The following is a 22871-nucleotide window of genomic DNA, read 5'->3' as shown; positions in this document are numbered from 1 at the left end:
TCCTCACGTGGCTCCAGTTTGCAGGACTCACGGTGGATCTTCACATCGGCTTCTGCTTCTGCCACCACGGTTTCTCGTGTCCTTTCGTACCTCACTGCCTCAGGTCTCCTCCTTCCATCGCCTTCGCGCTCCCGTGTCTCACAGACGCGTCTGTCGCGTGTCTCTCTCTGCTCAGCCGTGGCATCGCGCTCTTCCCTTTCCTGCGTCTGGCGGCTGCGGCGCTCATAGACTTCGATCTCCAGCTCCCGTTGGTGATCGACCCTCCTCTCCCGCAGGGGCTCTTCTCGTCTTGTATCGTTTCGTTCTTCCCACTCTTTATCCTGATGCATGTCTTCCTCCTTTTCTGGATATTGAATTTCGTGTTGCTCATTCTTTTCTTTTTCATGGATTTCTCTTTCTGGGTCACACTTGTCATAGTACCTGCGGTCAAATTCTAGCGGTTCCTGTATGTATGACTGATGTGGGCGTCTTGACTTCAGGCATTCAGGGTGACGTGGCTGGTGGCTGCTGTCTGGAAGTGCTGTTTGTTCCAGCTCACGTAGGTGGTAGCGGTTTCTCTCTTCTGTGAGTAATTCAGGTTTACGTGGCTGATTGTCAGTTCCTCTATCTTCTCCTTGTGGCTTCTGTTGATGTTGATCATATGCTGGTAGTGCTTGCTCATGTGGCTGACGGCTACTCCACCGGTTTGGTAGTGGTTGGGGTTCAGAGCTCTGGCTGCGACTTCTCACATCTGCCAGTTGTTCTGGCTGGGGCCCATCTAGATTTTGCCTATTCTTTTCCCGCAGTCCAGGCTCATGTGTTTGCAAGGTGCCACGCTTGCAGGGTTGTACATCTCCTCGTCTGTCTGGCTCTGGTGGCTCACGTCTTCTCTGGCTGTTCCATTGCTCACATGGCTCTTGTCTTCGTTCATCCTGTGCTTGAGGGACTTGCTGCCCCAGCTTGCTGATTCGTTTTGCATCGTTTCTGCTTTCTGTGTTACGTTGCTGGTGATGCCTGCCCATTTCAGCTTCTGTTTCAAGCTCCTCGACCCTGGTGTCTCCTTGCAGCTCAGGCTCACTGGGGGGATGACGATTACTTTCATGAGTTTGTTGCTCCTCTTCCTCCTGGTGATGCTGATGGCTCCCTCTGTTCTTAATTTCAGGCTCTTGGAGTGACTTACCACTGGTTGTCAGCTTTGTTCTTTGCCGAAGGTATGGTCCCTTTGGCAGGTACCAGTAGCAGGCTTTAGCCACTCTGAACACCAAAAGCAGGAACTCATTAAAATCTATTTCCCCATCCCCATCCCACTCCAGAAACTGCAGAATCTTGTCAATCGTCTGAGGGTCATGCGGCTTCTGCAGGGAAAACATGCACACAGGGAAACAAAAAAGGGGTTTTAGCCTTCCTGCTCTGTGTCAGCGAAATGCAAGGATGGGGACAACTGCAATCTTTTCTCCTTCCATCTCTAACACCTTCACTTTTATAGCTCAGCAACAACTCCATGTCTTTGTCCTCTGTTTTCCTGGTTGTTCGTTGGCTCCAGCTAACCAGCTTTCTCCTCTTTGGGGTACACTGTCTCCCTCTGCTGCTGTATCCTTCCCACCTTTGAGAGAAACCCATACCTCCCTGCAGCTCATTCTCCAGCTCTTGCCCACTTCCTCATGGCAAAATGGGTTGAAAGAGCTGTCAAAGCAGCCAGCGCAAAGGAACACCTCTGCCGCTCCCCTTTGGTGAAAGCCTCCCCATCCCACTGTCATAAGGATCACCCGCCCTCCAGAAGGAGGTTTTGCAGTCCCTGCGCTCCAGTCTGTGCCTCAAGCCCTCCCACTTGCAGCAGCACTCACAGCGATGACATCTGCAAACTCCCTCTGGATGAACTCTTTCATCTGCCTTCGGCTGAGTTTGGAGTGGTCTCCATCTTCCTTCGTGTGTTGGTGAAAGATGCTGATGATGGTGGAAATGCTGTCTAAGAAGCGAGACATCTTCCTGCAGATTCAAGCAAGCCTGCAAGAAAAGGAGCAGACCTAAGGATGGGAGATTTTCTGAGCATGAGAAGAGGAGGCAGAACTGCTGGGGTCAGGCTGTGTGTGTTGACGGGGCACTGGGTGCCACATGCTGTGGGTCCGCTCCTGCGCCACGGCGAGCACTGTTTCACCAGAGCACTGGGAAGAAATTCAAAAGCTTAGGTGTTTTAGTGGGATGGGGAGTGTCCTCCCACTTGTCTACTGATGTATTTGAATGGCGTTTGATAGGGGATGGCAGGATGCCTGCATTTATGGACCGCAGGGAAGGAACCGGGGATGGTGACTCAAGAGATGCCCCAAGAACCTGTCCCCATGGGGCTCTACCAGGTACTTACATTTCCAGGACAGACATTGCTAGCTCTGCCTGACTCTGAGCTACACTGGCTTCTGTGAAGCAGGTTAGAGGATGCCTAACGCAGCACTGGCGTGGCCTGAGACAAGACCTAGCTGGGTCAGAGACAGGTAGAGTGCTTACAGGGAGTTAAAACAAGCCCTGTGGCTGATGTTCCTGCGACCAGCAGTAATGCAAACAATTGATAAAGCGTTCATTACAGCATTAGTTCATTGGCAAATAGGTTCTGGCCAGCGGGGAACTGTCAGATTGCCTAGGTCAGAGCTATTTATTTAATTTTACTAAGACCTGCTTGGCAGAAAGCAACACTCCTGTTGGAGCTTTGTGTCTGGAAACCTCAAAAGCCACCTCCTTCCTTCCTCCTCGCAGGATCCCCAAGCCTGTTCTCAGGTCTGTCGGTGCTGAGATCTCAGCTGGGGAAGGTGTGCCGTGTCTGCCTTGCTGCCTCTAAACGTGCGCACACGCATCAACACATGCGCACACCTCTGCATACAAAATCCCGGGTTTTGGTATTTCTTAGAGAAAACATTACATTTCTCCAATATGTTGATTTGGGCTGCAAGCTGACCGCTGACCAAAGGTGGGCACAAAATCTGTTGCACTCTCTCATTTTCCCTTTGGGAAAAGCTGCCTCTACACACGGACACGCCAGGACAGCATGCAGGTGCCCGAATAACATAAAACAACACTTCACTGGACAGGAACGCTAAAGACTCGGAAAATACTGTGTCAGGAATGACGTTGCCACCCGCCATGAATCCTATAGAAATAACATCTCCTTGCCCACCAGAGGGTACATTGCAGAAGGAGTGACTTACCCAAATCACCAACGAGATCAAGTGGGATTCCTGTGAAGCCGTGCGGAGTGATCGGAGGACTGGAGTGCTTTTATAGGGTCCTTGACGGAGCTTCAGAAAGGAGACACCCTTTGTGGACATTGTCCTGATTCATCTTTGGCCAAGCCCAGCTGCACCTTCACGTCCTCAAACGGGTTATTTAACTTATCATTCCCTTACCTATCATTTTAACCCAGAAATAGCAGTTGCCATGTGGCAATTCAGGCACTGGTTGGTTCCACCTAATCCAGATTGTAAAGTCATTTTACAGGCTGATTTTATTTCAGATTTAGAAAAATCTACAGTAGCTATAAAGCATATATACACATTAATGGGAGGGTGTATTTTGGTAAAAATGTGCGCCTGCATAGGTATGAATTTATATATGTGTAACACACACACGCACACGTAAAAATTGTACCAGAATGAAATTTTGACGAGGGGGACAGAAGGTAGTAGAGCTCGCTGTGTGGACAGAGATTATTTTTGTTGTCTTTTTGTGCAGTCCCTTTGGCACCTTGTGCCTGAGGTCAGTGGGGTTTGGGTTTTGGTCTGGCTGTTGCTCACAGAAGGACAGAAGACGACCTAAATGCTACAAAAATGGTGAAATGCAGGCTCACAGCAGTGGCATCCCCAAATCCTCCAGATCTAGGCTTGTATGGTGTCCTTGTAGAGTGTTTTATTTTTGGTAACTTCTTATTAGGGAGCTTTTTTGTTATATTATCCAGGTTTTTGTTGGGAAAAAAACAACCACAAACAGAATGTTTTTAAATGGTAAAGTTTGCAAAATGAATTTTCACACAAGGAAATGTCTGTTCAATAAGCGATGACTTTTCATTGAGAAAAATCATGATAAAACATTTTTCATATTAACTGTCTTCCATGAATGACTCTCATTTCAACTTTGCTTGATCTTTAATTAAAAATAAAAGCAGAAACCTCTCTGCTGAGAGGTCGATTCATGTTGAATCTTCATCTGGTTGCCCTAGGCAGCTCTCGCTGTAATTACCTCTACAATCTTTCTTTTTTTTTTTTTTTTTTTATCTTTTAACAGTAAATAAATTAGAGACAACTGATTCCTTTATTCACCCTTAACTCTCCCAGGACACAGAGCAAATAGAGAAGATACCAGCCGTGCCACCTGGGCCCCTGCTTTTGGTTTTGGAGGTAGGATGCTGCCTTGACGAGCATGACGGAGACATTGCAGAGAGCCTTTGGAGCATGAACTTGTCACGCAGCCTTGGGTGAGTGGCTCATCTGGCCCATCTGTAAGGTAAGATCATACTGGGTGTAGGAGCCTAATTAATTAGTGCTGGTAACACCTTGAGGATACTCATACAAGTGTGTATGAAGGATTGTTGCTAACCATACTTCATTTTTGAGCTTTTTTTTCAAGATTAAATTATACTTGTGCAAATTATACCCCACCTGTGGGATAATAATACCCTTGGGAAACTGTAATTTTATGGTGGATTGGAGTTATTATTAAAATTAGAGTATTACAGTGCGGCTTGGTGTCCTGTAACAGTCTGTAATCCCCCCTGCAGGGGCTGGGGCAGTGTGGGATGGTCGGGTGCCATGTAAGCCACTGGGTAGAGTTCGGGTATCAGTGCAGGAAAAAACGTATGTCGTGCTTTGGCCACGCACACACCGGCACGCTCGCCTGCTTTCCCATGCTTTGCTGCTGTTCCCAGGTCAAAGCAAGGAGTTTCAAAGCACGTTCTTGGTGGCACTGAAACCTTCATTTCTCCAAGGGCTTGGTTTTCCCCGAAGATGCTTTCCTAAGATGGGACTTGGGTAGGTTTTAAAAAGCTGGTACCCAAGAGGGCGGGCTCCATCCTTCTGCTTCTCACCCAACCCTGTGCCCATCCCCACCACCATTTAATTTGTTGACCAAAATTCTTTTGTATTTAATCTTAGAGGAACTGAGCTCCTGGTGTGGTGGATAAAAGGTCTTTTCCAACACCACCCAGGCTTGCAGGACTCTTTGTGTCGGTGCAGTAATTTTCATGTTCTCCTTAAAATAAACCAAAAAAACCCCTCTTAACTTCAAAAAAATGATACTCCTGATGGCAAAAATAGTGTTATTCAGAATAAAGCATATGATTAATGCGTTCCTAATGGGACTCTGTGCCTGCCTGAACCAGGAGGTCAGCTTTTTATTGATGCTGCAAAAGGTGGCAGACTACAGGTTGGGTCTGGGGATTTTAGACCCTGAGCCAAGAGCTAATAAGAAGCAAACAAACCTCTAACTGAGACGTATTTTACAAGAACAATGGAGTTCTCTGGAAAATTAAATGTTTTGAGGAATGTCCCGGGTGGAATGGGGTTTTGACAGATAGGTCATGAAATTTCAGTCTTGACTCTCCCATTGCATTCCGCAGCTGTCATGAGGTAGGTCAGAATTTATTATTGCTAAAATGTTTTATCAGGTGTAGAGCAGACTGGAGTACTTTGTGTCTAATACATTTAATTCTGACATTAACACCTTTAAACCAGATCATTTTTGTCATGCACATTCTGGGGATAGTTTTGAAACGCTGGTTTTTCTGATTCAGCGCTTAGCAAATTGTGAAATTCTGGGGTGTCCCAGAGGAATGACGTTTTATTTTCCAGTGAGGTCTCTGTGTGCTGCTTGTCACCGGCCACAGAGCAGGAGGTGCGTGTGCATTTATCATGTGCTGATTTTGCTGATAGGTCGCAAGTGAAAGATAGCATGGTGAAAAACAGGCTGAGCATCACCCTCCCTGCGGGATGCTGAGTCCTGCGCCTGCCTGGTGGTCCAGCACGTCTGAATCCCCTAATAAACCCCACTGACTTCACCAGACTGCTCATGCCCTCAGTTACCCACATTCCTATGTGCTCGTCTGGACAAGTGCCCAAGGACCTGGTACCCCAAATTGTTTGAACTGAATCTGGCATTGGCTCCATTTGTGGATGGTTGGCATGTCAGCCCTTTATCTCTGCCCTCCCAGTTGGTGCTGGGACTGGACGTACCCAAATCATCATTTTTCCTGTGTTTAATACATCTCCACTCCTTCCTTTGGAGACTTGCGTAGCTAATAGGGATTTTTGATCTTCATAGCATGCTCCACATTCCCCTTGCTTCTGAGATTATTAATAAGGGAGGTTAAATAGGACAAATCCCTCCCATTCAGTGTTAGGCAGCTGTTTATTCTTTTCACAGCAGACATGAAAAATGCCCAGAGCAGATGGATGCTGTGAAGAATCTGTTCAGGTCAGCCATGCTGTTGTGTTAATCCAGACTTCTACCCTCTCTGAAGACATCTCTCACAGGGATGTCACATCCCTTCCTACCGGGAGCAATCGATTCACCTCGGCTAAATTGCAGAGGCAGCTGAGCAGCAGCTCCTTTAGGCTATCCACCCCCAAGACACACCTGCCTCTCTGCAGCCATCCTTCCATCTGCACCCTGGAGCAATCTGGCCATATGTCATGCAAGGGATGGATGCTCAGGTTCTCCGCACCACATCGTGGTGACCTGGCTGTTTGCTCAGAGCTGGGCTGAGGGCATGCTAGTAGCAACACACCGGGACACTACGGTTTTGCCTTCAGTTTTATTGCTTTGCTTACACAAGCAGCCCAACACAGAGTAAGAGGGAAGGTCTCTAGCCAAGCATAGCTCAGTACAAACCAAGGGCCTGAAGCCTGGGGTTGGTAAGGAATTGGACAAGACAGAACGAAGAGAAATGCAAAAATCAGAGTGGGACTGGACAAAATGCACCTCCTGGAAGGGGGCAACAGCCTTGTTTAGACAGGGGCTGGTCTCAGCCTTTACTGCTGTGGTGGCCACTGATACAGAGACTGCAGGAGCTGTTGCTCTATAGCAGGTTGAATTTGGTGATGAGCCTCTTGTTGCTGTTGTGCTGGACAAAACGGAGCCTCTGCCCAGCTGTGCTCCTGCTCCAGCACCTTGGATTCAGGGACCTGATGGCAAGCTGGGTCATGGCACATTCCCTGGGGCTTGGGATCCCAATGGGATCTTTCACCCTGCTGTGGGGGCAGCAGCTTCTGGCTCTTGCCAGGGTTGGGGTCCTGCTGAAGGGCCTTGAAGACCTGGGTCTTGTTTGGGTCTTTTCCTTGTGTCTCAGAAGGGAAATTCAGGTCCTGCTCTGCTGACTCTGCCTCTGGGCTCTGATGGTGGTTTGAACCCTGTCCTGGCGCCTCAGTTTCTTTGGCCTGTTGCATTTTTGGGTCCTGTTTTGGTGTCTCAGCCTCTTCAGCCTTATGGGTATTTCTGTCCTGCTCCAGAGTTGCAGTGTCCAGGATCTCACCTCTCTCTGGATCCCCTTCTGCTGCTTCAGTCCCATCATCCTGATGAGTGTGTTGGTCCTGCTCTGGTGACTCACCCTCCTGGGTTTGATGGGTGTCCAGGTCCTTCTTTGATGTCTCACCCTCCTGGGTTTGATGGGTGGTCAAGTCCTGCTCTGGTGTCTCACCTGCCTTGGTTTGATGGGTGTCCAGGTCCTGCTTTGATGTCTCACCCTCCTGGGTTTGACAGGTGGCCAGGTCCTGTTCTGGTGTCTCACCCACTTGGATTTGATGGGTGTCCAGGTCCTGCTCTGGTGTCTCACCTTCCTGGGTTTGATGGGTGGTCAGGTCCTGCTCTGGTGTCTCACCTTCCTGGGTTTGATGGGTGTCCAGGTCCTGCTTTGATGTCTCATCCTCCTGGGTCTGATGGTTTCCCTGGTCCAGCTCTGGTGTCTCACCCTCCTGGGTTTGATGGGTGTCCAGGTCCTGCTTTGATGTCTCACCCTCCTGGGTCTGATGGTTTCCCTGGTCCAGCTCTGGTGTCTCACCCTCCTGGGTTTGATGGGTGTCCAGGTCCTGCTTTGATGTCTCACCCTCCTGGGTCTGATGGTTTCCCTGGTCCAGCTCTGGTGTCTCACCCTCCTGGGTTTGATGGGTGTCTGGGTCCTGCTTTGATGTCTCACCCACCTGGGTTTGATGGTTGTCTGGGTCCAGCATCTCAGTATCCTGGACCTGGCTGTTAACACCCTGCTCAGGGATCTGCTGGTTGTGGGAGACCCTGCTGTGTGTGGCCCCAGCAGCTGCTCCCCATCTGCCTCCTCTTGCACTGTCAGCTCTTGCCCACCTTCCTGCACCTGGTGCTGCTGGAGTGGCTTGTAACAAGCCTTGGCCATGCGGAAAACCAGGCTGAGCAACTCACTGAAGTCAACCTTGTGGTTGCTGCCATCCTCCAGGAAGTGCAGCACCTTCTTGATAGTTTTGGGGTCCTGGGGGTTCTATAAAGAGACAAATGTTGTTGGCAAAGCCTGTGAGCCATACGTGACATCTCTTGAGGAGCGCCTGAGCAGCCTCAGGGCAGAAACGCAGCCCTACGTCCTGACCCCTCCACGGCTGGTGTTGTTCCCACACTGAGCTCTACAAGCTGGTGGCACTGGGAGAATGACCAGCTTCTCCTCTTCTCACCAGATCCTGAGCTTTGAAGGCATCTGTGCCTTTCCTGGGGCCAGGCATCCTGCACGCCCGCACGGCAGTGCATGGCTGCACCCACCCCACCGCAGCCCCGACCCCAGCCCTGCAGCCAGAAGGCACAGCATGGCAGGCACCAGCTGCGGGGCCAGATCCTCACCTCCATCGCATCCACGAACTCCTGCTGGATGAGCTGCCTCAGCTCCTCCCTGCTCAGGGCGCCGCAGTTGCCGTCGCTCCTGGCACACACGTAGAAAGCAGCAACGATGCCATTGATGTTTTCCTGGGGCTGGGCCATCTCCCTGCAAAATTGAGGCAGCCTGTGAGGAAGACACAGACAAAAAAGGGGCTTTTTAAAATTTTTTTATTTGTTTGTTTGCTTGGTTTTTAGAGAAGTTAAACAACACAGCTGGACAGGCAGAGAGTGAAAGAAGAGCCAGAGAAGGCCACAGATAAAATGTAACGCTACAAGGAAAAAGAAAGAGCGAGCAAGGAGAACCTCGCAGGAGAATAAATTTAAGAAATGAAACTCAGCTGCAGAGATGGCTGGTGTGAGGACCAGCAGGTGATGGCTGAAGAGGTGAGGGACAGCAAGAGATGAAAGGCTGAGGACACACAGCGAGAAAAAAAAATCCCATTTAGCTTTCTCTGCAGCTGGGCAGAGCTGTGCATGGAGGTGGTCTCTAACAAACCATGAAACAGTGTAATTCCAGAGCTCTTTTATTATCATTTTTTTTCCTTTAGGAGAGCTCAGCAGTGGCAGCTCCAGGGACATCCTCATGGCCAGAAGCTCCTGCTTTCCTGTTGGTAGCAAAGTCAGACAGCGTGAAAAGTCTGTCCAGGTTTACCTGGGCGAGGAGCAGGAGCGCTGAGCTTTGGGAGCGCGGTCTGGAGCAGGTCAGCTCTCCGGCGTCTTATATACACTTCAGGATCACAGCCTGCATCTTCGAGAGGAGACACCCCTTCAGCAGGGTGACCCGAACCGTCTGTCACCCAATTACATCGTCATGCCTCCGTCTTCGTTTGTCTCTTCCTCATTAACCTTTGCTTGGATGCTTTTCTCCGGAGTTAATGCACGATCCTAAGCTTGCCCCACCTGCAGACACATTTCAGAGGAATTTCACAGAAAAGGCTATTTTTACCACTGGAGTATTTAATTCAAGGTGATGTCCAAGCAACGCCCGGGACTCTTGTGGTTGGCAAACGTGTTCTGTGGGGAGACCCCCAGCGACTGACACGCAGGGGAGGAGACGCTCGGGAGCGTTTGCACAATGAATACAGCGAAAAGAAAACAAAGGAAGAAAAATGAGGATATTGTGATGACAAGGTTAATATAGTTCTGTCTAGAAACTCCCTCTAGATCCTGACAGGGAGGTAGAAGCAAGGAAAGAAATCTTTTCAAACAGTGCCACCAAGTGGCATTTGGGGTGGGACAGAGGGCTGACGCTGTGTCCCAGCGCCAGCGAGCAGCTGGGGGCTGTGGGCATAGTGGGCTGCAACCACCCAGCTACCAGATGGGGAAACTGAGGCACAGGGACTTAAACGCCTGGCGCTGCGTCCAGCACCGCTCCCCGCTGCAAACCTGTGTCCTTGTGCCACCGTACTGGGGCCCAGTGGTTAACTGGGAGCTCCAGAGACCTAAATGCTGTTATTGCTGTTTGCTCAGGAAAGTAAATTTTATGTCTCCTTATGCTGCCTTATCACCCCCCAGATGCTCCAAACGTGTCGTGACACGCAAGTTGTTTTGAAGAACGACTTTTAGGTGTCCTCACTTTAGCTTTCTATTTTTTAAAGGTAATTTTCTTGGCCAATATGTGATGAATAAGAAAGGCTGGAAAAAAAATATATCAGAAATCCACGTAGCTTTTAAAGTATAAGGTGTTTTGGGCACAGAAATAAAATACATCCAGTTTTGTACCAAAAAAAAGCACTTTCAGGGAAATGTCCTGGCTTGCTCAGTGCCTGGTGGGGGGGAATGTTAATGGGTCCCACTTTGTTTCTGTGAAATCCTTGCAGGTGTGCATGGATGGGCTGGGAGAGGACAACTACGGGAGGCTGCAGGCTTGAGGGGGCTTTGCTTTGGTTGTGTGCTGAGTCCTCTTGATCTCAGGGCTCCTTTTTTTTTTTTTTTTTTTTCTGGCTGGTTCTTCCTGAAACCGTGCCCTTTCTTTAAGCTGAGAGGTTTCTAATATATCCCAGTTTTAACTGTCAGCCCAAGTGGCTTTCAATTTTTTTTTATTTTATTTATTTCTAGCTATTAACTTTTATATCACACCTGCAGGGAAATGCATCACTTTAACACCATCGCGTGTTTGCTGCTCACCTCCTCATTAAGCTGCAGTGAGGGTGGGGGGCAATTACTGGGGGGCACCTTGGGGAGGTAGAAGCGTTTAGGGTGTTGCTGCTGCAGTTAATTCTAGTCAAACCACCCAGACCCTGAGCAGGGCGGTTTCTCCTCTTGTAGACAACTGTAGACAATAACAGGTTTATGTCCTACAGGATTTCATGCACGCTTCGTGAAGCAGAAAAGGTTAGAGGGTCAAATGATACCTGAAGAAGTTAAAACAGCCCTTTTAGCAGAGCTTGCAATAAATTGTTGAATCCAGGGGTGAAGGGCAGGTGCTTCTGAGGCTTCTGCTAACAAAATCGCGTGAAACTTCACTGGTGCTGCCTGGAGAGCTGTGAAATAGGAGGGGAGGCTTTGCACAAGCTCACACCTGTTTGCAATGATGATGGTGGTTGTGGTGGTGTTTGGACAGGATTGGGATGGGGCTGGGAGGGGTTGCTGTTGCTCTCTGAAAAGGTTTAGGAAGAAGCTGATCTTCCTAGGAGCCCCTTGGCAACATAAAAGCAGCATTTGTGTAGCTTTTTACTCTGAAAACTGCTTTTCCAGCAGAGCCAAATGGCTTAATACAATTAGCTCGCGATGCCTTTGGCTGAAATAATGTTTGAGCTCTAATTTCTCTGTTTTCACCCAATATCAAAAGGAACCAGCAGCCTCCAAGGCTGTCATGGCTCCGTGTGGTCAGGGACTCCCGGGCACCCCAAACCCTTCAAGCCATGCTGGTACTGGAGGGGCATCATTATAACCACCGCCACCTAAATTTTGGGGCAGGAGGGGTAGTGCCTCACTTTAGTGTGAAGGATCACTCCTTCCCCTGTGAGATGCCACCTGTGCTTTGGAGAAGATTAAATATATGGGGAGTTTGCATTCACAGCAGCCAAAACGCACGTTAATCGGGGCTGGCTGGCCAAGGTGGATTTGCTATGGAGGTAAGGGGCATGGTGTGGTGGAGGGGGGAACAACTCAGCAGCACTTTATTTGACAAATTCTGCTAATATTCACCAATCTTGGAGGTGTTTTTGCTGAAGGGGCTCCGGTTTTGGAGCTCACTGGTAGAAAATGTGCTGGGGCACAGGGCAAACCAGCTTTCTGGAGCGGCAGAGCCTGTGTTCAAGCTGGTAAAATGCTCTCTGGTGGCTTCATGTAAGCAGTTTGATTGCCTGATTTTTTTATCCACATCTGTCCAGCTCACTTTTTGTTCTGTTTCTTGGGGAAAAAGATACTCTAAGCACACTAGTCTGTGTGCTCACACGAGGGGCAGCTGTGCTGCCAGATGCTGTGGGCTGCACAGCTGGGATGGGATAGAGGAGTGATGTGCATCAGGGCTGGGGGAAGCTGGAGGTGACATCTGGCTCGTGGCAATGCTGGGACTTTGGCGTGGGCGTTTGAAGCAAGGTTTGGGTTAGAATGGCAGAAAAAATGGTGTGGAAAATCAAAGTGTGTATGGCTAGGTAAGAGCTTCAAAATAATTTAGCAGCTGTTATTACCACCGTGGTGATTGCTGAAGATCTACAACTTAAGGTGTATTTTAATGTGTAAAACTCCAGGTAAACTAATATCACTTAAAATCCTTTTTTTTTTTAAAAAAACCAACAACTCAAAAATGGGTGCTTTTTCTCTTCTGTCTGAAGACCTTGTAGATCTGGGAAGCTGCTTAGCCCCTTGATTAATTGTGAGGGAAGGACGAAGCAGATGGGGGAGGTGTTGGGAGGGAAGGGGGCACACGAAAAGCCTTGCCAGCAGTTTGGGGGGTGCGATGCACATGTCGGGTAGTAATGGCAGGGACTGGTGTTGGGCATCAGGACTTGGGGGTGTTTGAGGTCTGGGGCTCAAAGGGGGTGGGAGCTGTGTCGGCGCAGTCAAGTTTCTCAATGAAAAATATAGCAGAAAATTATTGTTTATTCCTGCATGACTCTGTTCCTGCTGAGCAGGGAAGAGCAGACACGTAGTTTAGTGCTGACGAAGGAGAGAAAGTGCGGCACTGAAGGTTTGATGTGAGGAAGCATTTAGAGATGGATTTTGGAGAGCTGGACGGCTTTGGGGCTCCATGGATGGGGCTTGCTCCAGGAGGTTGGAAGGAAAAGCAAATGCCTGGCTGGTGCCTGCACTCAGCGCGGCTGTGGGACCCCATGGTTTTATCTGCGGCTGTTGCCTTCTTAACGCGCCTCCTTTGCCTTTTCTTCCTATTGTTTCCATCTTCCTTTTGCCTGCAGAGAGCTGAGGGCAGGTTACACCGAGGTTCAGGCTTAACTTTGTTTTCTTGCCTCGTTTTCCATACACGAGGCAAGGTTCCTAAACTTTCCCAGGGCTGGAGCCCATTATACAGAGAATTTTATCGCTACATCTATGCCATTATCAGGAATTAAGCTAATTGGAATAAAATGCTTTGTTTTCCTATGCTGCCTAGGCATTTCAGCAAGTTATTTCTGTTGCAACCTTCTTTATTGCTAATTCATTGTGACATTAAGAAGTGTAATACATCAGCTTTTCTCTAATACATGTTTCCACTTTTTTACATGTTAATGAGCATATTTAACATATTTCTTCAGAGATAATTGGATTCTAAGTCTCCCTGTGGTAATACGCTGAAAGCCAGCTAGCGATGCCTTTAATATCTAAAAGACTTTTCCTGCATTTGAATAATCCCACAATTAAAATTAGGAATTAATCTCTTGGCTGAAACAAGGCTTTTGAGGGTATTTTTCTTCTTTTCAGGCAGTTTTAATACGTATGTTAACTATACTTATAGAGAAGTTAATTAAACGCTGCTTTTGCATTCGTACCCCAGAACTCACAATGGGGCGCAGGTATCTCAGATTATCTTGTTCCTGCTGCCCATTGATCCGCCTTGTCAAGGCAGGATTTTTTCTGTGCTTCATCTGCTCGTAATTTATCCAGCCAGCTGTTTTAATTCAAAACATAGAAGCTATGGCTGAGTAAGTTATTTTTTCTGAAGGTGCAAAGGTACTCACAAGTTTACTTAAACAGTAAACTTACCCAGCTGTGGGTCTGGAAAAGGAGGGGATGATATGTAGCTAGCCAGCACAAGGAGAGCACATATGAAATTCTGTATCTCATTTTAAGCAAATCTTTAGTAATTAGATGTTAGGAATAAACCCAAGATGGAAATAGGGCAGGGAGGAAGGTGAGATGAGATTATCTCGTGTTTACTGCAATGAAGAATTATTTCATCGCCCTCCAAAGGCACCTGCTTTTCACTGTCAGGAGGAACCCTGGTGAGGCAGCACGCTGTATGACAGTCCTTCAACCCAGGTGTTTGGGACCGCTGTTAACTGACAGGCAATCAAGACAAAATTAATCATGCAGCTACTACTCATTACATCCATCCCAGAAGACTTCCAAGTCCTGCTTTTTTATCCGTCATCAGAAAATGAGCTTTGACACTGCCTGTGTGTGTTTCTTGCCTTTCAGCTTCTGCAAGCTACAGCAGGGAAAGTCCTCCTGCCTTCCTGCCCCGCACGCCAGCAGAGGACGCTCACACGTGTGCATGCACGCTCACACGTGTGCATGTTGCTGTGGGTGCCCAGGCCAAGTGTGTGCATGCACAGACACACCTGTGTGTGTTTGGTGTGGGCAGCTGGGACGCCATCCCTCCCACCGGCTCTGCTGCCCGCATCCAGACCTCGCTCAGACGCGCTCCCTGAGCCAGCCACGGGGTTTAGCTTCGGAAAAATCATCTTCAGGGCAGAGCTCTGACTGTGAACCTGCTTTTTGTGGTAGGGCTCAGAGGCTGGGTAGGTGTAGCAGCCCAGCTGCGAGCGCTCTTCTTTGATTTTATTCCCTTCCTGTATCACCCTGAGCTCGGAGCCGTCTTTCCTGCCACGTGTGTGGACCACAGCTGGGGATGGAGGCAGCGGCAGGTCACCTCTGCCACCCGTGGAACTTGCTGTCTTCTCCCAGAGCTGTCAGCGGAGGAGATGGGCTGGGACGGGCTGGTTGGCTCAGCTGTGGTCTCTGTTAGCTTGTTCCACTTGAAAGCTGAGGATTTGCTGGGGACCTGAGTCACCTCTTGTGGCCATGGTGGAAGTGAGTCACGGGCTGCACTCATTCCAGCTGCTCCCCTTAGTGGTGGGGACAATTTTGGTGCCTTTGCCCGTTAGCTTCTTCACTGCCCAGCCCATCAGCAGGAGAACTTCAGTTCCTTTTGCCTAACTTGTTTCTGGAGGAAGCTGCAATTTTGGCCAGTGGCTTCAAGTCTTGGGTTTAGTGATTTCTCGGGTGGAAAGCTGCTTTCTGCTGTCCTGAAAAGCAGCTCTGGCCACCGAAAAGTGACCACAGGAGCATCGAGGGCAAATGGAGAGGAAGCAACTAAGTGCTCCGGGGTGGCTGTGCTGCAACAACGGGATCATCGTCTGGAGCAGAGGGTGGAAGGGTGCAGAGAGGACGTGTTGGGAAACACGACCTGATGGAAACCCCACCAAACCCAGCCTGGCAGCGTGGTGGATCTGGCTGGGCAAGGTGCTGCTGGGGAGGAACAAGGCGTTGTGTCGGGCTGGCAGCCGAGGACCGGAGCGGGTGCTCTGAGGCAAGATGGAGCTTGCCTGGCAGGGACACATATCTGGCAGCGCTCAATGAAGCTTGTGCAGGTCTGGAAGCTGCTTGCACAAGGCTTGTGGGGTGGCAGCAGGGGAGAAGGCAGGTGATAAGCAGGCTGATGCAGCTTGTCCTGCACTGGTGCAACTCCTGCTTGCCCTGCCTGCTCCCCTTCTTTTTTTTCCAGAGATGTACAGACAGGGAATCACCTGCTTTCTTTTTTTCATAGAGGTTCTTCTTTCTCTAACCTGGCTTTCCCAAGAAGTAAAGCTTTTATGCTCCTGCTTTTAGTATCCTAACCTATTATTTACAAGCAAATTTGACACAGTGGCATGGTTCAAATGCTAAATCTACAACTTTCATGAAAATTGGTGGAGACTTGGTTAATGCTCTTCTAGTAGGACTGATCAGTTCTCCCTTCACCAGGCTGTTCGACACAGGACAGACGGTAGAAACCAGGCTCTACCAGTTCTGCCTGTGGCCTGCCTGGTTTAAAAGCAATATTTCTGTTTGTTTACACTGGAAAGGCGGGCGCAGAGGAAGGTGTGCTGGGCTCCGGCAGGCTCCCAGCCATCCTCAGAACCTTCTCGCCCAGGTGTACTTCTGTGCTGAAGTTGAGAGCTGTGCCCTGCTTGAAACAGGGACAGATGCAGCCCACGGGCAAAAGTCATCGGGTCCTGAACCCAGCCCCAGCAAGATGCTGGATGGGAGCCTTAAAACCAGAGGGGAAAAATGGGATGAAGAAATACGGAATTCAGAGCCAATGTGGCAATGGCTGAACTCATTATTCTTGTTAAGTGCTTCATGTGTGTTTTGAAGAGTTACTTGGATGTGCTAAGGGGTGCTGACCTCCCTGCCTTTAGTGAAGGGTGGGATGATCATTTTAACTGGACTTCTCTGTCTCTTCCCTGTGTCTGGAAGACCCTCTGGAACTGGTGACTCAGGTCAGGAGAATGTGGACTCCAGACTGACACCGCTCACAAGTGCAGACGTGCAGCAGTTGACCTGCTCTGAGGGATCGGCTTCCTAAAATGACTCACCTGGCTCCATGGAATAAGTAGCTCCAGCCCTGGGGAACTGCTCATGGTCCTTCATCTCTGTACCAGCTGAGAGGTCCATACGCAAGCTCTTGGCCTTGTCGGCCATGCCTGAGAAAGGAAGTCCTCAACTTTTGGTTGCAAACAAAGTTTGGCCAAGCCCAGGTTGGATGGCATTTTGTCCTTTCCTTCCTCTCTGTAGGAAAGGTATAAATTACTAGCTGATATGTTAGGAACGCCACAATCACACCTGATGCCTGTCTTCCAGCTGTACCAATTACACTCCACCCTGATGATGATGAGGTGTCACAAGGCAGGAGTAATGACAGATGAGTGAGGGGAGGAGATCACGGCGAGGGGAACATGAGAACCGTCAAAGGAATGAAGAGCTGGGGGAAGGCAATGAGCCGGCTGCTCGTGAGTTTTGAGATGCAAACACGGTACATCCCTGAATAACATGGACCAGTGAAAGGATCTAGCTGGATCTGGTCCTCTTCCTCCTTTGCTGCTTTACCACCAGTGCTGCATGCCCAGGATGGGGATCATGGCACTGCAGCCCCACCACAAAGACCATCTCTGCCCCAGGTTGCTTAAATGAAGAAACACTGAAATTACAGTAGATGCACCCAACAAAAAGGATGAGTTTTTCTGGATTTAGTTTTCGTATAAAATATGACATACTTATGGCCCTGGGAGTCCTTTAAAGAACTAAAGAAACCTTCACCTTGGTCTTGATGAACATCTTCAGCTTAATGACACTTGAGGAAAGGAAACTCGCTTCCTCTGCTGCTGTGCTGGAGGAAACAGCTCAATCCCCAGGTTTTGTTTTGTTGTTGTTGGTAACCGCTCAGGAGCACCCAGGATGATCCCAACAAACTCTGAGCATCACTAGATGGATGTTTGAGTGCCAGATGTTCTGGGATGGAGCGCTCCATGTTGGCATAACCATAAAAGTTGGGGTTGCAAGGGGAAGTGCCAACCAGGGCAATGCAAGTGTGTAACGAGAAGTTATTTTGGTAATAGATGATGTGGGAGAGCACAGCGATTTGTAAAGGAGAGCCTAGTGATATGGTGTCAAAAGAGCGTCCTGCAGCAATGAGCCCAGTTTATCTGACTTTGCAAGGGCATATTTGGTACTACAGTAAACAGTATTCCTCTGCTTATCATCGTTAGTTGTCACTTTAATGTTACTATAGGCTATCTTCACTAATGTTTGATTTATAGGTGTTTCCAAAATCAAATACTGCAGATCTAATCTAACTCACAGAAGATCTTTATTACAACATAATGGGTGATATATGTAGTTTCAGGCATGGTAATCTGGCACAGTGTCTGGAGAATGATATCTGTTGATTTATTTACTGGGGAAAAAATAATAATATATATATATATGGAAACAGCTGACAAACTTTGCAGATTCATCAAGATTTATTCCCTCAATCTAATAAACTGCGATTATCGCTACACTGTAAAGACTTGTTTCATCTCTTTGCAAATACACAGAGCATGCTAATGCACAGAGATATTTCATTCGATGTGCCTGTGGAGGCAGGAAAACTCTTTCTAACAGAGGGTGTTAGAGACCCAGCAAACAAAGTGCTGTAATCCAATAAAAATGGCTTTCACTGAGCAGCTGTTTACGGATGCCTGGGCTGGTTCTCATTATTTTTCCAGGCGGCTGTGAACTGCATTGGGCTCCTCTTGCAGTGGCAGCAAACTGCCGTATCGACAGACAGCAGCTCGTGACCAAATGCCACCGGGAGTACGGAGAGCCTCGGATGCCAGCACCGAGTCTGATAGGGCTGCTGGGCAAGAAACGTCAGATAATGTATGAATTACACGGCAGGCAGCTGCAGGAGTAATCGTCATATCCTTCTCCCCTTGGTTTTTCTATGTTTTAACAAGCTTTATCTGTTTACTGCATCAGGTTGCTGCTAATATTTAGAGGTATAACTCTGGTTCTGGGGAAAGCTGTTAAGTGACAAAACCTTTTAATTATACGGAGTTTTACCCAGTTTTCAACTGGACATTGTGCAACAAAAGTCCCATTTCTCAGCATCACTTGTTTGGTGTTTTCTGCAACTTCTTTCTATTCAGCGTTTGCTCTTTCTTCACCCTAAATGCTGTCTGTCGTTTTGTATCTCGTTAAAAGACCTTTCTCAAGCTATGTTAAAATGATGCCTTTGGGCTGCTTTTCTCAATATTCTCATAATAACATCAATCTAAAAGGCCATTAAAAAAAGAGGATAGAAAATGCAAGGGCAAAATCCTAACTGAATTTAAGACAGACTATGAAAGTAGTTACTTGTATGTGGGAAGTAAAAAGGTTGAGGATGATGAAACGTGTCTCTGAATGTAATTCATACTTGCATTGCGCTTTTGCCATTATTATTGCAGTTAACATTAGGCAATAAAAATAAGAGCCGTAATTAACAGATGATTGAAAAGTATTTTTTTTTTTTTTATTTCATATGAAGCAATTTTCTCTCTCGTTATACCTGAGAAACCAAGAGGAGGTCTCATTTATGCAGGGGAAACATCGTCTTTACCATGTGCCTGCTGATGCTGCTCTTACTTCTTGCCTCGCAGCCAGTTTTGACACCGGGAAAGACACCGCTCCACGATGGCAGCAGTGCGGGTGTTCAGGCGGAAAGGTGCGCGTGGGGATGGGTGGGCTCCAGCGCCCTTGGACGTGCCCTTGGTGGGGCTGGTGTCTGCAGTGCCCTGGGGCATGCATGTCCCCGTGGGTTCTGCGGTGGTCTGGGACACGCCTGGCTCGGTACAAATCACGCTTTGGGATGTGCAGAGATCCATGCGTGTAATCGAGCACTGATCAGGGCAGGGATCACTGATGATCACACCCTGAGTGCAGGAGGGCTCCTCCGTGCAGGTCTCCAGCACCTCAAGGGTGCAGGGCTCCACAGCTGAGATTGGTTGCTGCAAGGTGACGTTTTCCATGCAGGTCCCAACTGTCTTGGGCATGCAAGGCTCCATCAGCAAGATTTCTTGCTGGAGGGGGAAGGTCTCCACAGGCGTCCCAGCTGTGTCAGTGGGGCAGAGCTCCACCGTCGGGATTATGTGCTGGAGGGGGAAGGTCTTCACACAGGTCCCATCTGTCTCGAGGGTGCAGGGATCCATTGGTGAGGCTGGATACTGCACGGGGAAGGTGTCCACACAGGTTCCTGCTGTCTCAGGGGTGCAGGGACTCTCTGGCGAGATTGTGTGCTGGAGGGGAAAGGATTCCGCGCACGTCCCAACTATCTCGGTGGCACAGGGCTGCACTGGCAAGGCTGTGGGCTGGCACGGGAAGCTGTCCCCTCCCTTGCTTTGAGGGGGATCACAGGGGATCGCTGCCGAGCACACGCTGACATCCACACATAGAGGTCCACAGGAGTCCCAGGCGGCTGCATGCTCAGGGCAGCAGGCATCCCTGGGCATGGGGTCAGCAGGAGGTGGGCAGGTGAGCCCAACCTGAGGGCAAGCATCCAGGCAGGTGGCTGAAGCCTGGCACAGGCAGGAGGCCACCTCCAAAGTCTGCTCAGGACAAGGGTGCATGTCCTGCCCAGGGTGGGCATCCAGGTCCACCATGGCACAATGCGATGGGCAAGGGTTGGTGTGCACAGCCTCCCCCGTGCAGGCAGAAGGGGGCAGGCAGGGTGGCTTGCACTGGGAAGACATCTTTCTGCACTGCAGGCAAGCCTGAAAGAAAAAGAGTGATTTGGTGTCTACTAAGCATCAGATGTTTCATTTTCTTGGCTGGTGAATTCCTTGCCGAGGTGGTTACTGTTTGTGCCATGATTTGTTCATGAAATAAGGAATACTGAGAAAATCTGCTGGGTTTTGGGGTTTCTCCCCCACAAATTCTGCAACCCTCCCTATGAAAAGAAGTTTGGTCCTTCTATTTTCCTGTATAAACTTCCAAACTTAGCCTTTCTTATTAACGCCTGTTTCTGCTGCACAATTTTGCCCTAGCAGCATTTTCTTGTGCAGACAGCAGTGGATTTGATTAACATTTTCAGCAGGTTTGTAAACATCAGGTTAATCCCTTCTCTTTTCCAGATGCTTTCCCCTTGTTCTGAAACTCCCTTGCAGAACGCCCGTCTCGCAGCTGCCGCAAGAGGTGCAGCTATTGCTGTCCTACCTTCACCATGGCTAAAAGCAGCAGTAGGCTAGACAGGTAAAAGAAGGACATAGTTCAGGTTTACCGTGAGGCTAGGCACTCTTACCTGGGACCTTGGCTGCTGCTGTATGCGATGCTGCAGTCACCTCACCGCTTAGACGATAACCATGCACAGCAGTTTCAGCTCCTGGCTGCCGTGTAGGCGCTCGGAGAGCAGGATGGTGTTTTATCCCTCTAAATCCAGCGCTGAGACAGCAGGAAGCGTTTTGCAGAGCGTCCGTGGGAATTACAGCAAAGTTAGCACGAAGGAAGGAGATTATTAATCTTCCAAGCCCTTATCACCCAGGAGGTGTGAGAGCCAAGGAACAATTTCCCTTGTGTGGCTGGTTGCAGTAATGTATTTCAGGACATAACAGAAAATTAACACCAGCAAAAGGCTGAGATCTGTATGGTCCCAGTGATACTTACCCAGCTGGGTATCAGCAAATAACGACGGCGCGCAGACACGGCAACTTTAACCTGGGATCTGCCTTGTATATTCAAGAGCCTGGCCTCCGGAGATGAGCTGCCCCAGGCACACAGACAAGCTCTGCTTTGCTAACCCGGCCCCGCTCCACCTCTGCCCTGTGATGGATTATTTGGCTAATTATTTTAAATGGAAACCGGCTATTTCCGTGGCTGCAGCCCAGCCTCGAGTGAGGGAAGATGGCTTGTGAATTCACGTGTTCTTTCAGCGAGGCTGACGCCAGAGAAGAATTTAGGAAATGAATGGTCTCTCAGCTTGCTCTCAAGTAGTCAGCCAGTCATGGGTCAGTTTTTCTGGGACGGTAAAACATCCTCCAGCCCAACACATCATGTGGGCCATTAGAGACATGATGGGATGTGGGATCCTGGCGATTCTTTTTTTAGCCACGCCTGACCTCTTTCTGTCACTGCCGCTGTCCTGTTCAGACGTGGCATTGATGGTGGTAGTGTCCTGACGTGCTTCTGGAAACTCTCGTATCATCACTAGTCGCGTGATGTTTTGCATTTTCTCCTCAAGCTGTGACTCAAATAACATAACGCTGCTCCGCCGCCATGACGTTGCCTTTATCCTCATGCAGGTAGCCCCCTGAAGAGCAGATGGGTGATAGGAGGAGTGACCACCACCCTTGTCCCTTCAGCCTACTGGTTTAGCAAAGTCAGCTGAATTATACTAAGGGTTAATTGAAATCACTGTGGTCAGTAATGAGCTGGCCACCCAAGTGGTCACACATCCCAGGTTTATGTATTTTGACTTAAATAACCAAAAGCTACTACGTTGGACACTATGGTGCTCAGCAGTGTAGGGACAGACATTTAAAGGGAGAAGAATAGTGTGCAGACACAAAACACACCTTGGTCTCTGGATGACATATGCCCTCGTCTCTGTGTGCAAGTAATACTGGTTGGATGCTTGTGTCACCAAGTGACTTAAGGCTTGTTTGGAGTGAGCAGAGAAGGAAGTTTCAGGGTATTTAATCTCTCACAGGCGATGCACTTGGCTCTCCCTTCTCTCTTCTAATGAGGGATTTTCAGACGAGAACATCTTTACTTGACCACAATTCTGGTAGGCAAACGTGGTGACTCTGTGCTGCGGCAGCCGTGCACAGTTAGCTATCATGAATGGTGTATGTCGGGCTCAGTTTAGCCTGCTGTAAGACAGAAATGTGCACAGCAAACCAAAAAGGGCCACTTACCAGGGACGCTATGGTCAGAGCACCAAACACAGATGGTTCATCACCCTGGAGCGTCACCACATAGAGATGGGCAACCACAGGAGAAGTCCTGGAAGGAGCCTGAGAGACACTGAAGATCTTAACCCAGTGTGAAGTCTTCCCTTGTTGCCTAATTGCCAAAATCATAACAAATTTTGATTGTGCTGGCATACTGGACTTGGTTGAGGAGCAGAGATGCTACACAGCTGCCAAGAAACCTTGGATACTCCAGGGTAAACCAACAGTTGTGGGGTATAACTGGTTTTCTTTCCATCTGGCACATGAGACCACATCTGGACACTGTGTCCCATCTGGGGCCCACAGTGCAAGGCAGGCTCTGACAAACTGGAGCAAGTCCAGTGGAGACCACCAAGAGGGTCCAGAGGCCTTGAGGAGATTGTGAATGGGGAGAGGCTGAAGGACCTGCTCACT

The 22871-nt window shown here is 48.9% G+C and overlaps 3 protein-coding genes across 4 annotated transcripts in view; all 3 read left to right on the top strand.

Annotated features, from left to right (window-relative positions):
- Positions 1–22871, top strand: part of LOC308054934 (uncharacterized protein) — a 155738-nt gene that overhangs the window by 92444 nt on the left and 40423 nt on the right. The gene's annotated exons all lie outside the window — the stretch shown is intronic.
- LOC308055163 (uncharacterized protein) overlaps positions 4328–22871 on the top strand; it is a 28742-nt gene continuing 10198 nt past the window's right edge. Inside the window, exon 1 of the mRNA XM_080368835.1 lies at positions 4328–4464. The gene's annotated coding sequence lies outside the window, so the exon portion shown is untranslated. The remainder of the gene's footprint in view (positions 4465–22871) is intronic.
- Positions 4330–22871, top strand: part of LOC308055166 (uncharacterized protein) — a 33696-nt gene continuing 15154 nt past the window's right edge. Inside the window, exon 1 of one of the 2 annotated variants that reach the window (XM_080368848.1) lies at positions 4330–4464. The gene's annotated coding sequence lies outside the window, so the exon portion shown is untranslated. The remainder of the gene's footprint in view (positions 4465–22871) is intronic. The other variant, XM_080368849.1, reaches the window with a different exon arrangement.

Source organism: Falco punctatus (assembly GCF_963210335.1).
Source record: "Falco punctatus genome assembly, chromosome: 18".
NCBI classification, from domain to species: domain Eukaryota; kingdom Metazoa; phylum Chordata; class Aves; order Falconiformes; family Falconidae; genus Falco; species Falco punctatus.
Note: the sequence above shows the minus strand (reverse complement) of the source record. Positions and strands in the feature narration are given on the sequence as shown.